Below are 12,927 nucleotides of genomic sequence, written 5' to 3' on the forward strand. Positions count from 1 at the left end.
TTTCCTCCCACTCACCATCTATTTTATGTCCCTTATTTTTATTTCTGTCCCATCCTGTTTCCACAGTGCCATGAAGGGCTGTGTTAGGTGCTATGGAGCAGCAGCAAGGCCTAAAATCATTCTTCCCTTTTCCTACTTCCACTCTGTCTTTTCTCAGCAGCAATTTGAAGTAGGGTGGTATTAAGCCATTTGCAACGTAAAAAGGTTTACAAGCTATGTACAAATTGCACCCAACTTGGCAGTAAGCATTTGCAGCTGGTGCAATTCCATTTTGTGCATCACCAATCCTGTTGAAATAAAGTGTATTCAAGATCAGAATTGGTTGCAAATTAATTATGTACCTGCTAATTGCCACACAATACTGTAGAGGTAATTAGTGGGTGCACAAATTGCACCTGCAATTTGTGCGGGACAAGTAATTAGGCTCTGAATACCAAGTTGACAACAACATTTACCTGCACCCTACAGGATTGGGATATTACAAGCCAATGAGGAGTTATTATTGAAAATATCCTTGTGTGTCCTTTTGGAGGTCCTTTATTCAGTATAATTCATTATGTCACACCACCAATTAATCTTCACTGTATCCCATACTCATGATAACATCAACTAGTAATTATATTGAGAGTCATTCATACACATTTGAAAATAGGTAGAAAATCGTGGCCACCCAGAGGACTCGAGTCGCCAAAGTTATGCTAATGATCTGCCACACGCTTACACGCTTCACATGCTACAGCTTTCCTATATACATTTGATTAGTGCTTAGTAATAGAGTGATAACCAAGGCAGCCTTCCTTACTTATGCCACTCTGCTTGCTGCCTCTGAAAGGAAATATTTGCAGAGAGGGTGAAAACAGCCCCAGGGTCACTGATCATGGGACTTGAAAGTGGCATCAAACAATCCCTGTCAATGGGGTGTATTTCCTCAGCAGCTTTTATACAGTGGGCGAGTCACTGACTGGCCCAGCTATCAGGGGTATAGCCGGATGCCATGGGCCGTTATGCAGGAATGGGAAAAGGGACCCTCTTCCTCATTTTAGGTAGTGAAATATAGTTTTAATTGTAGATTCAGCTGACCACTCGCAGCTGTAGGCACCGGTGCAACTGCACCTGCTGCCCTATTGATAGCTCCCCTACCCAACATAAGAAAAGATTGTGTAAATATAAGCAAGAGCTTTAGAAAAGGAATTGGCCGACACTCTATCCTTGTGTCCATCAGGGTTGCCCCAACCCAGCTCTAATTTAGGAAAGAGATGATGGCTCACCTCTTTGTGACCCATTAACAGTCCACAAACCAGCTGCCCCTCCTACCACATGTTGAATGTGTCCTTGCTGAAATATCAGTCATTAATGGTTCTTTATGCTCTCTAAGAATCTGAGGGAGTGTTAAACCCTGGAAGTAATGTTGAAGTGCTTGATTTGATATCTGGTAATCAGTTGTTTAAAGTTCCTTATAATGATCTAAAAAAGTTTTGTCAATTGTATCTTTTTCCGATGCTAAAATCTGCGTCCCGGGTACCACCACTTCATCAATTACCACTGCTTCTTGTTTTACTCTAGTAGACCATGCCAAAAATGTTCCTATCATCTGGCTTTCCTCATAAAGTCTCTGCTGGTATAATTGCAAGCTACATATCTCTTCCATACTAAAAAACTCCCTCAAATCCTGCTTTGCCTTAGTTAGTTGCTCCCCCACTCGATGACCTCCCCCAGAGGAGCTATTTTCTCTTAACAAGACAGCATCGAGAGCTTGCTGGAGTTCTGCTATTCTGCTCTTACGCACTCTTGTTTGCTCTGACATGTAGGCGATCATTTGCCCTCGTATTGAGGCCTTAAAAGCCCCCCAAATTGAAAAAAGCCTAGCAGTACCCTTGTTGACCTGAAAAAATCATTGATCCATTTTCAGATACTACTAATCCATTGTGGGTTGGTTAACAGAAGTCTATCCATCTGCCACCTGGATTTTTCCCTTCTTCCTAACTCTAGATCGATTTCAACCTTTACCAGAGAGTGGTCTGAAAAGGAGTTAGCCCATATCTCAGCATTCAAGCATATCAAGGAGCATGAAATAAAAAAAATCGATGCTGGAAGCAGACTGGTATTGGCGAGAATAATAAGTATATTGCATTGCTTCACTATGAACCCTGCGCCAAGGATCAACTAGTTGCTAATCTTGTTTCATTACAACTATAACTTTTTTGATCCTTGCCTTCAGTTGTTTCTTAGCTTTATTAGATGGATTCATTACTAGATCTTGGACAAAATTAAAATCACCACCTAAAAGTATTATACCCACTGCCGCTCTAGCTGTATCATTATTATTTTTTTAAGCTATAGGGTCATCTACAACTAGTGCATAATAATTCACAAAATTCAGCATATTTCAATTCACCCTTACCATAACCCATATCCATCTGCCATATGGATCTCTCTGGATCAGGATAATTTCCCAATGTATCCCATGTCCAAATTAAATGGCAATCCCCCTTATTGCTGCCTGGGCAGATGCGAAATTGGCCCCAGAAAAAGCTTTAGGAATATACAATGTTGGTGCATTAATTTTAAGATGGGTTTCCTGTAAAAACAATATTTGTGGTGAAAATGACGCCAGCCATCTTATTAATCCCCAATACTTTTGCTAGTTAGAAATGCCATTAACATTAATTGAAATAATGCGAACTCTATACCCCATTACTACGGCTATTGCTTAAATAAAAAACGTTAACAAAAGTATATTTCCTTCCAAAATGTTGCCGTATCTCTGCTCATTTTTTTTTTTATTTGCTCCACCACCCTCCCCTAGTGCCCACCCCCCTATGCCCTTCCCTATGCCCAAGCCCATCCACCAGAGGAAGAGGAATTGCCCACCCTACCCCTCTCCTCACCACTCAGGTGATACTCCCTTTAGGGTGCCATGGAATTGCACCCTAGGTGATCTGACCCTCCCCGACATCAAAAACCAATTTTCCACCCTTTCCAAGGTTGATCTACGACGCCGTAGATATTTCTTGTAAAAGTTGCTGGGCTTCATCAACATTGACAAACATGTGGAATTTTCATTTTACCAGGACTCTTAATTTTGACTGCTGTGCTATCGTGGCCTGTGCACCCTGAGCTTTAAACAAATATAACAATTTCACAAACTCCTTTCGCCGACGCGCCGCTGCTGCGTACATGTCGGAGAAAGTACGACAACTAAGTCCTTCTTCACTCGAAAATTTCTTCGCTTGGATAGCTTTAGTGAGTATTTGATTTTTTATACGATAGTCAGCAAAGTTCACCAAGATTGTCCGAGGTAACTTGGAATTTGGAAAAGGCTAGGATGGTACTCTATGGGCCCTTGTAATGGTAAGGTCCCCTACAAATTCTGGAATAACATATTTTTTTTACAAATGTCTCAACCCATTGGATTGTTTGGGATCCTTCACACCCCTCCGGAATACCAACTATACGTAGATTGGACCGCCTAGAATAGTTCTCGAGCTCCTCAAGCTTATTCTGCAGTGAGGCTTTTTCCTTTCTGACAAAGTTAACTTGCTGCTGCATCAAGTTCACCTGGTCCTCTAACTGGGAAATTCGACCCTCTGCTTCTTGCATTCTGACCGGGAGGGCACCAACTGCAGCTTAAATTTTTGTTAAACGATGGTGAAGAGATGCTATCTCACTAGCTTGCGTGGTCTTCAGCTCCCTTATCTCATCTAAGATGAGAATTAACATAACTTTATGTCAAGTTGCATTGAGGTAGCCTCTCCTTTTTGCCGTTCAACTATCTCTGATGGGATTCCGCCTGATGTTTCCTATTTATTTGTAAAGTTTTATATAGCGTGAATTTGACCCAAGAGGGTATCAGAGCGCTTTACATTTAGGATCGTTGCGAAACAAGTTACATCAGATACAAGAGCATAGTAAGGTACAGTACACATAAACAATGTTTCAAAAATTCATAGGAGGGAGGGGAGGAAGGAGTAATAGCAGGGAGACGAGGAGGAACTATGCCCAATGTCTGGCTGGTTAGGAGACAGTCAAGGGGGAAACCAGGGCTAATCTCCTCATTAGCTGTCAAGCAGCTCCACCGGTCATCAGCCATGTTGCTCAGGTCTCAGCGTTCAGGAAAAAACAGTATTTAGTTTATTTGATTTACGACGGTTATATAGTGTTATCTAGACCCGGAGGTATCAGAGCGCTTAACAAGGGGAACTTTGCATTGGAAGGTACATCAAAAGGATTATAAAGCGCTGGCTAGACCCATAGGTATCAGAGCGCTATAACAGAGGAACATTGCGTTACAAATTACAGTTACAATAACGTAGTAAGGTACAGTAAACAAACAACGAAGTTGAAAGAGTTTATAGGAAAGGAGGGGAGGAAGGAGCAATAGCAGGGAGACGAGGAAGAACTGTGTCCAATGTCCGGCTGGGTAGGTGATGGTCGAGGGGGAAACCAGGGCCAATCTCCTCATTAGTTGTCTAGCAACTCCATCGGGCATCAGCCATGTTGCTCAGGTCTCAGCGGTCGGGAAAAACAAGAAAAATCAATTTTGAGTAGGTATATTAGCATTCCTGTAGCGTTGCCTCTCCATCTTCATTTCCAATGAGGGTATTGGATCCCGGCTGCAGCTGGATCTGTGACAGCGACAAGGTCTGTATCAATGACTGAGGCTGTAACTGTGGCTGTGACTGCGGCTGTGGCTGTGGCTGTGACGATAACTGAGATTCCACTGTAGATCTAATCTCTTTTTGGAGAGGGGGGATGACTGCTGGCAAACCCCCCTGTAACAAGCCGTCCTGTGTATCCCGTGAAAAAAGCAGCAAGTCTGAAGATGTTGTTGATGGCGTTAATGACGTTAATACTGTTTTTGTCTTGAAGAACAATGGATAATCCTTTGATGGCCCACCCATGGGACTGTTGATGGTGCCTTTTACGGTGACCTCTGTATTAGCGAGGGGGGGGTCCTTCCCCTCTCCCAAACATGGTGCATTAGCTGGTTCCCTTGCCTCAAAAACGCCATCACCTTCATAATCCCTTTCACCTTCAGCGATTGAAACTAAGCCAATTTTTTGTAAAGGGGGGGATTCTTCCACCAATCTTTTCAGATCACCGAGCTGTCCTTGTAACGTATTCGCAGTAACTTTATCAGAGTCTATGATTGCACTTCTGGACTCCAAGGCATCCTCCTTAGCACTCAAAGGACTTGGGAGCGTGGAGCCGCATCTTGATTTTAGACTGCACTCGGCTCTTGCTGCTGCCTTCAACTGGGCTTCGTGCAGTTTCGTTTTAGTATTGGGTACTGTTTCCATTTTAACAAGCATATTGGGGGCTTTTAGGTGCTTTCCCATTGCTTTAGCTCCTCAAAAACCTCTCGTACTCCTTATCCCTTAAAAATGAATAGTCTAGGGATACCGGTACTTCCCCAATGTTTTTTGTATGTCCAGCAAGTCTCTGGCAAGATAGATCCCTTAGCCAACTCTTTATTTTATCCCAAAAAATCAGCTCTACAGGTAGCAGGTGGCAAAACACAGCAGATAAAAAAAAAAAAAAAAAAACTACTTCAAGTGCCTCCAAAAGCCGTAACCAGTGAAAGACACAAGCCAACAGCCACTGATGCCTCCAACATCCACTCCAGCTCCAGCGAAGAAATAGCCCGACAGGCCGGTAAGAACCCAAGACAAAACCAGCTGTGCTTAGGCAAGGGAGAAATCGTCAGCAGGGCGCTTTAAACCGGTTCCTCCTCCTTTTTCTACCTCCATAGACGCTGGTCAAACCGGCTGCTTGAAAGTCAAATAGGGGGACGAAACCCTGAGCCAGCCAAGATATCCAATTTCTAAGGCCATAGCCTATGGAAATTACGGCCTTCCGATTGAATTTTACAAGGCGTTCTCGGAAGAGCTAGTACCATTCCTGCTGGAGCTTTTTAACTATGTTAAGGTCGGAGGCGATGTTCCAGCAGCTTTCAATGAATCCTCGATAGTTAGTTTTGTTAAGAAGGGAAAGAACCCCAGAGACGTTAGCTCATACAGGCCAATCAGTCTGTTAAATTCAGACTATAAGATCCTGATGAAAATTTGGGCTAATCGATTTACTCCAGTAGCCCAGTATTCGATACATACAGATCAAACTGGATTTATAGCCGGCAGGGCAATGTTGTTTAATACAGGTTATTTAGTCAAAGCGATCGACTTTTTTAATATGAATCAAACACCCGCCTTCATAATGATGGTCGATGCAGAGAAGGCGTTTGGCTTGGTAAACTGGGGTGCTCTATTTTTTGGTCTCGAGAGGTTCAGTTTCCCTCCCCAGACTATCGCTATGCTTCAGAATATATATCAAGGGGATCAGGCACAGGTTAGGATTAACTCTAACCTGGCAGGTACAATAGATATAAAACGGGGAACCCATCAGGGGTGCCCCTTGTCTCTAGTATTGTTTATTTTCTTTATAGAACTCTTGGCGGTTAGGATTCAAGATAATATTTAAATAAAAATTCCAATAGAGGGAATGACAAAACTAGAATTGCAGACGATGTTACAGTGTACCTGAAACCAGTAAGGCAAAACAATGAATCAATTTTAAGAGAATTTTCCGAGTTTGAAGCAATTGGAGGTTACAAAATGAATCATTAAAAAACTGAAGTCCTGGCCCTAAATGTCTACAGCAACTTTCTCCCAGATAATTTAAAACAACAAGCTCTTTCTCTTGAGCCGATACGATATCTGGGAATATATGTTTCAAATCAATTTGCGGATTTCTTTAGGTTAAATTACGAAGCCATGTTGAGAAAAATTAAAGATTTACTGGATAAATGGATACTCCTTCCCCTTACCTTGATTGGCCGTATAGCACTCATAAAGAGGTCGATATTACCATTATTAATCTTTCTCTTTTCTAACATTCCGATTAAAATCAATACAGAATATTTCAAAGAATTGGAAAAAATCCTTCATCAATTCATCTGGAATAAAAAATCGTCTAGGGTAAAACTATCTATACTACAACTTGATACTAGCTGGGGTGGGCTGGCACTTCCTCATATTCGTACTTACTATGAAGCAGTATTTTTGGGCATAATTGCTCGATAAATTGATAGTAAGGGATCCTTGGATTTCTTTTTCCTGAATAAGATTGTTCAGGAAACTGGATCACAGCTTCCGGTTTTTATAAAAACATCAAAACTTACAAAGAAAACAAGATATAAAACGCTCCAGGTGTTTAACATTAGACACCAGAAATTTTACTCTTTAAAGGCTCAGTCCTCAGGATATGAATATCTTTGGATTATAGAATGTAAAAGCTTGGGCCTTTATATTCAGAATAATCATGTAAAATTCTGGGAAACAAAGGGATTCAAGGATTTGGGTCACTTCTTAATTGGAGGGAGATGTATTAATTGGGAGGAGGTTCAAGCTAGATGTGGAAATCAGAGTAGGCTCCTTTTTTTTTTAGCTACCTACAGATTAGATTACTATTAAACAAATATCTTCTTCCAGTCAATGCAGATACCCCTCCGGTTTTAGCCGCTCTGTTTAGAACTAAATTGCGAGGTATATCTTCCAGTCAATGCAGATACCCCTCCGGTTTTAGCCCCTCTGTTTAGAACTAAATTGCGAGGTATACGGAATTGGTATCAATTATTTCGAAATCAAGGGGCGCCCCTAATGGTTACCAATATTCTTGAAAACATAAAACAAGAAACACTTTGCCCATTTTCAGATGGGGAGTGGCAAATCATTTCACACCATGGTAGTAAGGCATTGAGAGCGGCAAACTTTAAAAGAATGGCGTTTTTATCTCGCTGGATGGCTTATTACACCCCTAAAGCACTTCATAAGATATGGCCCGAGATGGAGAATAAATGTTTCCGATGCCAACAGGTGGGAGAGGGTTGCTGGTTGCATGTCTGTTTTATATGTCCAAGGATGAGCCACTTCTGGGAGACAATCTGTGTAGAACTTAGCCGTGCTCTCCTGAGTAGGGTAGAACCCAAGCAAGAGTTAGCACTTTTCGGTTTATTAAAACAAAATCATACTCAGTTACTAACTAGATGGGTGGAAATGTTTTCATCAATTTCTTCCTTGGTGGCACGTTCGTTGATCCTCCAGAACTGGAAAACAACCAAAGTACCGACCTTTTTAGAATGGTTTAAAAAAGCCAAGTGAAAAAATACGAAGAAGCTTATGCGAAAAGGGTGGGAGCTACTAAAAGGTTTGTCTCAATATGAAAGTATTTGGATCAGATGGAAAAAGATCTCCAAGGGTAAACTCACCTAGATGATTTTATAGCAATTTATGTAAGCACATTTGCACTTTGGTAAAGTACAGGATAGAAGCTAAGTCAATGTAATAGACGAATGTATTGGAAATTATATTTGGATAATATACTGGAGAGGAAGTTTGGAAAAATCTGCAATTTAGCACCTGCACTTTATTATCTAAGAAATAGTTTTTTACAATTTAATATGTCTGTTGTGAGAGTATTTTCTAATGGAAATGATTGTACAAGTATAAATTTGGTTATCTGTATTAGTATTCCTTTTTAATACTCCTTTTATGTTTTATGCTTTTTACTCCGCTCAAAAAAAAAAAGAATGTGTCCTTGCATTTGACCTTTCACAGTGCTCTGCTGCCTCTCGGCTAGGTTTGTGCTGTAGGAAGCCCACACATATGTACATGCAGACCCTACTTGGAGATAATATGTAAGGCAGTAAGATTAGTAGGTTGCAGGCCCACGTGCAACCTGCAAGTCGGTTGTGTGCATCACGGAAAACGTGTATTCTGCCCTCATTCCTCCTAGGTTGCCACAAACTGCAATGTGGTGCAATCATGCTACAACAGTACTTATTGTTTAAGCGCCAAAGAGCTCTGTGTTTGTGGTGTGCATTATTAATTATCAACATTGGCAGTAAAGTGAGTAGTATATAGGTATAGCTTTCATCAAAAAATCGTGTCCGCAAAAGTGACAGGTCTGTGTCCGCAAAAGTGACAGGTCTGTGTCCGCAAAAGTGACAGGTCTGTGTCCGCAAAAGTGACAGGTCTGTGTCCGCAAAAGTGACAGGTCTGGTCTTAAACTTGACAGGCCTAGTCTTAAACTTGTGGCCTTAAATTTGACAGGTCTGGCCGCAAACTGTTGTCCTTAATAACTCTGGTTTTAAAAGGGGGTTTGCATGTAGGGGTAGTCCTAAAAGTGGCAGGTCTGGCTGCAAAACATGGATAGTTGTGTATATGTTTAAAAGGGTGCAGAAAAGTGAGTGCATGTAGGAAATGTCAGGGCCTGTTTCAAAACAGTGTGGGGGTTGCAGACAGCTGCAGGGGGGAACAGCTGCGGGGCAGTCCTGAGTCTCCCCAGCCCAGGGCCTGGGAGGAAGGCTATGGCATGTAGGCGTCAAAGTGGTAAAGGGTCCTCACAATCCTTCCTCTGGCAGGTCTCCCAAAATATGCTAATACAAGCCCATTATAAAATATAAACCCCCTGCCACCAAGGAGCTTTGAGATGCGAAAAAGACAGGTGTCCTGTAGAGCCAAAGCTTCCCATGAGAACCTGAAGCAGGGTGTCAGCTGCCAGGATGTAATTCACACAAACCCAAAGCCCCTGGTCCCCAATTTTGACAGGATAGTCCCAAATTGACAAGGCTGGCTGGAAATTTGACAGCTCTGGCAGGAAAAAAATCCCAGGAGGAGGTGTCACGCAGGTGTGAAGAGTTTTGGGGGATGGCCACCCAAGCCCCCCCCCCCCCCCCCAAGGAGCTTTGAGATGCGAAAAAGACAGGTGTCCTGTAGAGCCAAAGCTTCCCATGAGAACCTGAAGCAGGGTGGCAGCTGCCAGGACGTAATTCACACAACCCCAAAGCCCCTGGTCCCCAATTTTGACAGGATAGTCCCAAATTGACAAGGCTGGCTGGAAATTTGACAGCTCTGGCAGGAAAAAACCCTGGCCTTCAAAAAAAAAAGACAGGTGGGGGGTTTAGGATTGGAGCTAGACCCTGTTCCCGGGCTCCCTACTTCCCAGGAGGAGGTGTCACGCAGGTGTGAAGAGTTTTGGGGGATGGCCACCCAAGCCCCCAAAGTAATAAATGCTGTACTGGTTATACTGTACAAGGATAGAAAAAAAGGTTCCCATCAAAGACCTCCAGGACGTCGTTCTAAACACTTCTCAAGTCATAAAGGGTGTGGGGGGCTTCTAATTAGCCTGCTAGGACAAGTATAAAAGGCCCCCTCAAGGAACACTATCAAACACCCATTCAAAAAACCCTTGAGGAGCGACTGGCGTGGATTGTTCTGCTGCACCTTGTGGATTTCTGCACCAGCAACCCTTCAAAAACCTTTGGGAGTGACTGGCCTGGATTGTTCTGCTGCACCTTGTGGATTTCTGCACCAACAGCCCTTCAAAAACCTTTGGGGGGTGACTGGCCTGGATTGTTTTGGCGACACCTTGTGGATTTTTTGCCCCAACACCTATTCAAGACCCTTGGGGAGTGACTGGCCTGGATAGTCTTGGAGGTGCAGAGCCAACCCTTAAAACAAGAATGGATCTGAGCAACTTCTCCCAGATTGAAGCCGCCTGTCAACATGTAAATCAGGTAAAGAAAGGATGACGCAAATTATGTATTAGGGTGTATATGCAGGTTTTTTAAAAAGGTGTACTTTTAAAAATGCTAAATAGTACTATGCAGGCTGGATTGGAAACTGTTAATCTTTAAGTCTATGTGTGTTGCTTAATGGTGACACTGAAGTTTTTTACAAGACGTGAAATGCGATGTAAATGTGTTTAAAGTGAATAAAGGTTTTGTTGAGGCGTGTAGTTTAAAGCTGTGTGTTTGTAGGTCTTTAATGTTAAAGGGGCTGGCTGTAGGGTAGAGTTTACAGGGTTAGTATTTAAGGGGCATAATGTTGCAGGCCTTAGGAGGGTACCCGCCGAGGGGTAATGTATATTTTACAGAACCTAGAAACATTTAAACAAGCTGTTATACATTTAATGGCGATAAAATGTTAGAGGCTGCTGCTGCTTTAAGTATGGTTGGGCACAAACATGTGATGTACAGTTCATACAGATGAAAATAAAGCTTTTTTTTGTACTCACCAAGCCGCTGTTTTGAGGTGTAGAAGTAGGGGTCTGTTGAGGGTGCCTGGGGGTCTGTTGAGGGTGCCTGGCGCCGGTGTACGTGTGGGGCTCAGTGCCCGAATGCTGGCTTTGCCGGTTTTTTGTTTAAAAAATTAACACCAAGCCCGCTTCTCCAGGGCGCTGCTCGGGGCTGAGGGGGCATGGCGCTGGTGTCCGTGTGGGCTCCAGGCCCTGAATGTGGTCTTTGTCGTTTTTAAAAGTCGCCCCGAACCCGCTTCTCCAGGGCGCTGCTCGGGGCTGAGGTGTCCTGGGTATCCGTGTGGGGCTCCGTTCCCCGCATGCTGGCTATGCCGCTTCTTTTCAAAAAATTAACCCGAGCCCGCTTCAGCGTGGCGCTGCTCGGGGGGTTGTGGGAGGCTGCCTTGCGCTGGTGCGTGTGGGGCTCCGTTCCCCGAATGAACTATTTGCCGCTTCTTTTAAAAAAATTAACCCCGAGCCCGCTTCAGCGTGGCGCTGCTCGGGGCTGAGGGACATGGTGCTGGTGTCCGGGCGGGGGCTCCGTGCCCCCCGAATGCTGGCTTTGCCGTTTTTTCTCCCAAAAAATGACCCCGAGCCCGCTTCAGCGTGGCGCTGCTCGGGGCTTAGGGACATGGCGCTGGTGTCCTGGCGGGGGCTCCGTGCCCCCGAATGAGCTATTTGCCGCTTTTTAAAAAAAAAAAAAAATGCCCCCGAGCCCGCTTCAGCGTGGCGCTGCTCGGGGGTCTTTTGCCTGGATCCGGAGGGGGGGTCGCGCTGCTCCTGGGGGCCCCTCGGGGCCAGCAGCAGCGTGGCTGATGTCGGCTTCGCCTCCGGGTCTGCTGTGTAAGGTCCCGCCCCTACAGTGACTGTATGGTGACATCACTGTAGGGGCGGGGCCTTACACAACAGTCCCGGAGGCGAAGCTGTGTGTGTGTGTGTGTGTGTGTGTGTGTGTCTGTGTGTGTGCGAGCGTGTGCGAGCGTGTGTGCGAGCGTGTGTGTTTATTTTTCGTAAGGTGCTGTTAAATAGCGCGGACTTTACCCTGAGGTGTCAGCGCTTCACAATAGGGGTAGAAATGATACATAAGGAGAAAAATTACAAGTGAGCATGTTACAAAATCAAACGTTACGGGGCATGAGGCAATAGTGACATTTGTGCAAGTATCAGGAGCAAACAACATACAAGAGGTAGCAAACGATACGTTACAAAAGGAAAAAGTGTGTGTGTGTGTGTGCGTGTGCGTCTGTGTGTGTGTGTGTGTGTGTGTGTGTGTTTTTTTTTTTTTTACCCGAAGGTATCAGAGCGCTTCACAATAGGAGCAGAAATGATACATAAGGAGAAAAATTACAAGTGAGCATGTTACAAATCAAACGTTACGGTCCATGAGGCAATAGTGACATTTGTGCAGGTATCAGGAGCAAGCAACATACAAGAGGTAGCAAACGATACGTTACAAAAGGAAAAAAGTGACGTGTGCAAGCATACAAAGTACACAGAGGTCAATAAATGGCAGACACTCAAAACACTAAAACAGAAGTTACGTTACATGAGGCAGCGGTGGCGGTTGTGCAAGTTTCAAAAGCAGCCCAAAATACAAGAGGTAGCAAACGATACGTTACAAAAGGAAAAGTGGTGTGTGTGTGTGTGTGTGTGTGTGTGTGTGTACGCCTACAAGAATTGTTTGAAATTGTAATACCTTGTTTAAGAAAAGGTGTGTTTTAAAACAGTTGCTTTTTATTTAATACAGATGCAAGACCCTGCAAATGTCGCAGTTACAGGTGTACCCCTGGCTATGGACACCAGTGTAATAACTAGCCACCCAGTACAGCTGACAGCACCGCAACCAGGTATATA

The sequence above is a fragment of the Triturus cristatus genome, chromosome 3_1, assembly GCF_964204655.1.
Source record: "Triturus cristatus chromosome 3_1, aTriCri1.1, whole genome shotgun sequence".
NCBI lineage: Eukaryota > Metazoa > Chordata > Amphibia > Caudata > Salamandridae > Triturus > Triturus cristatus.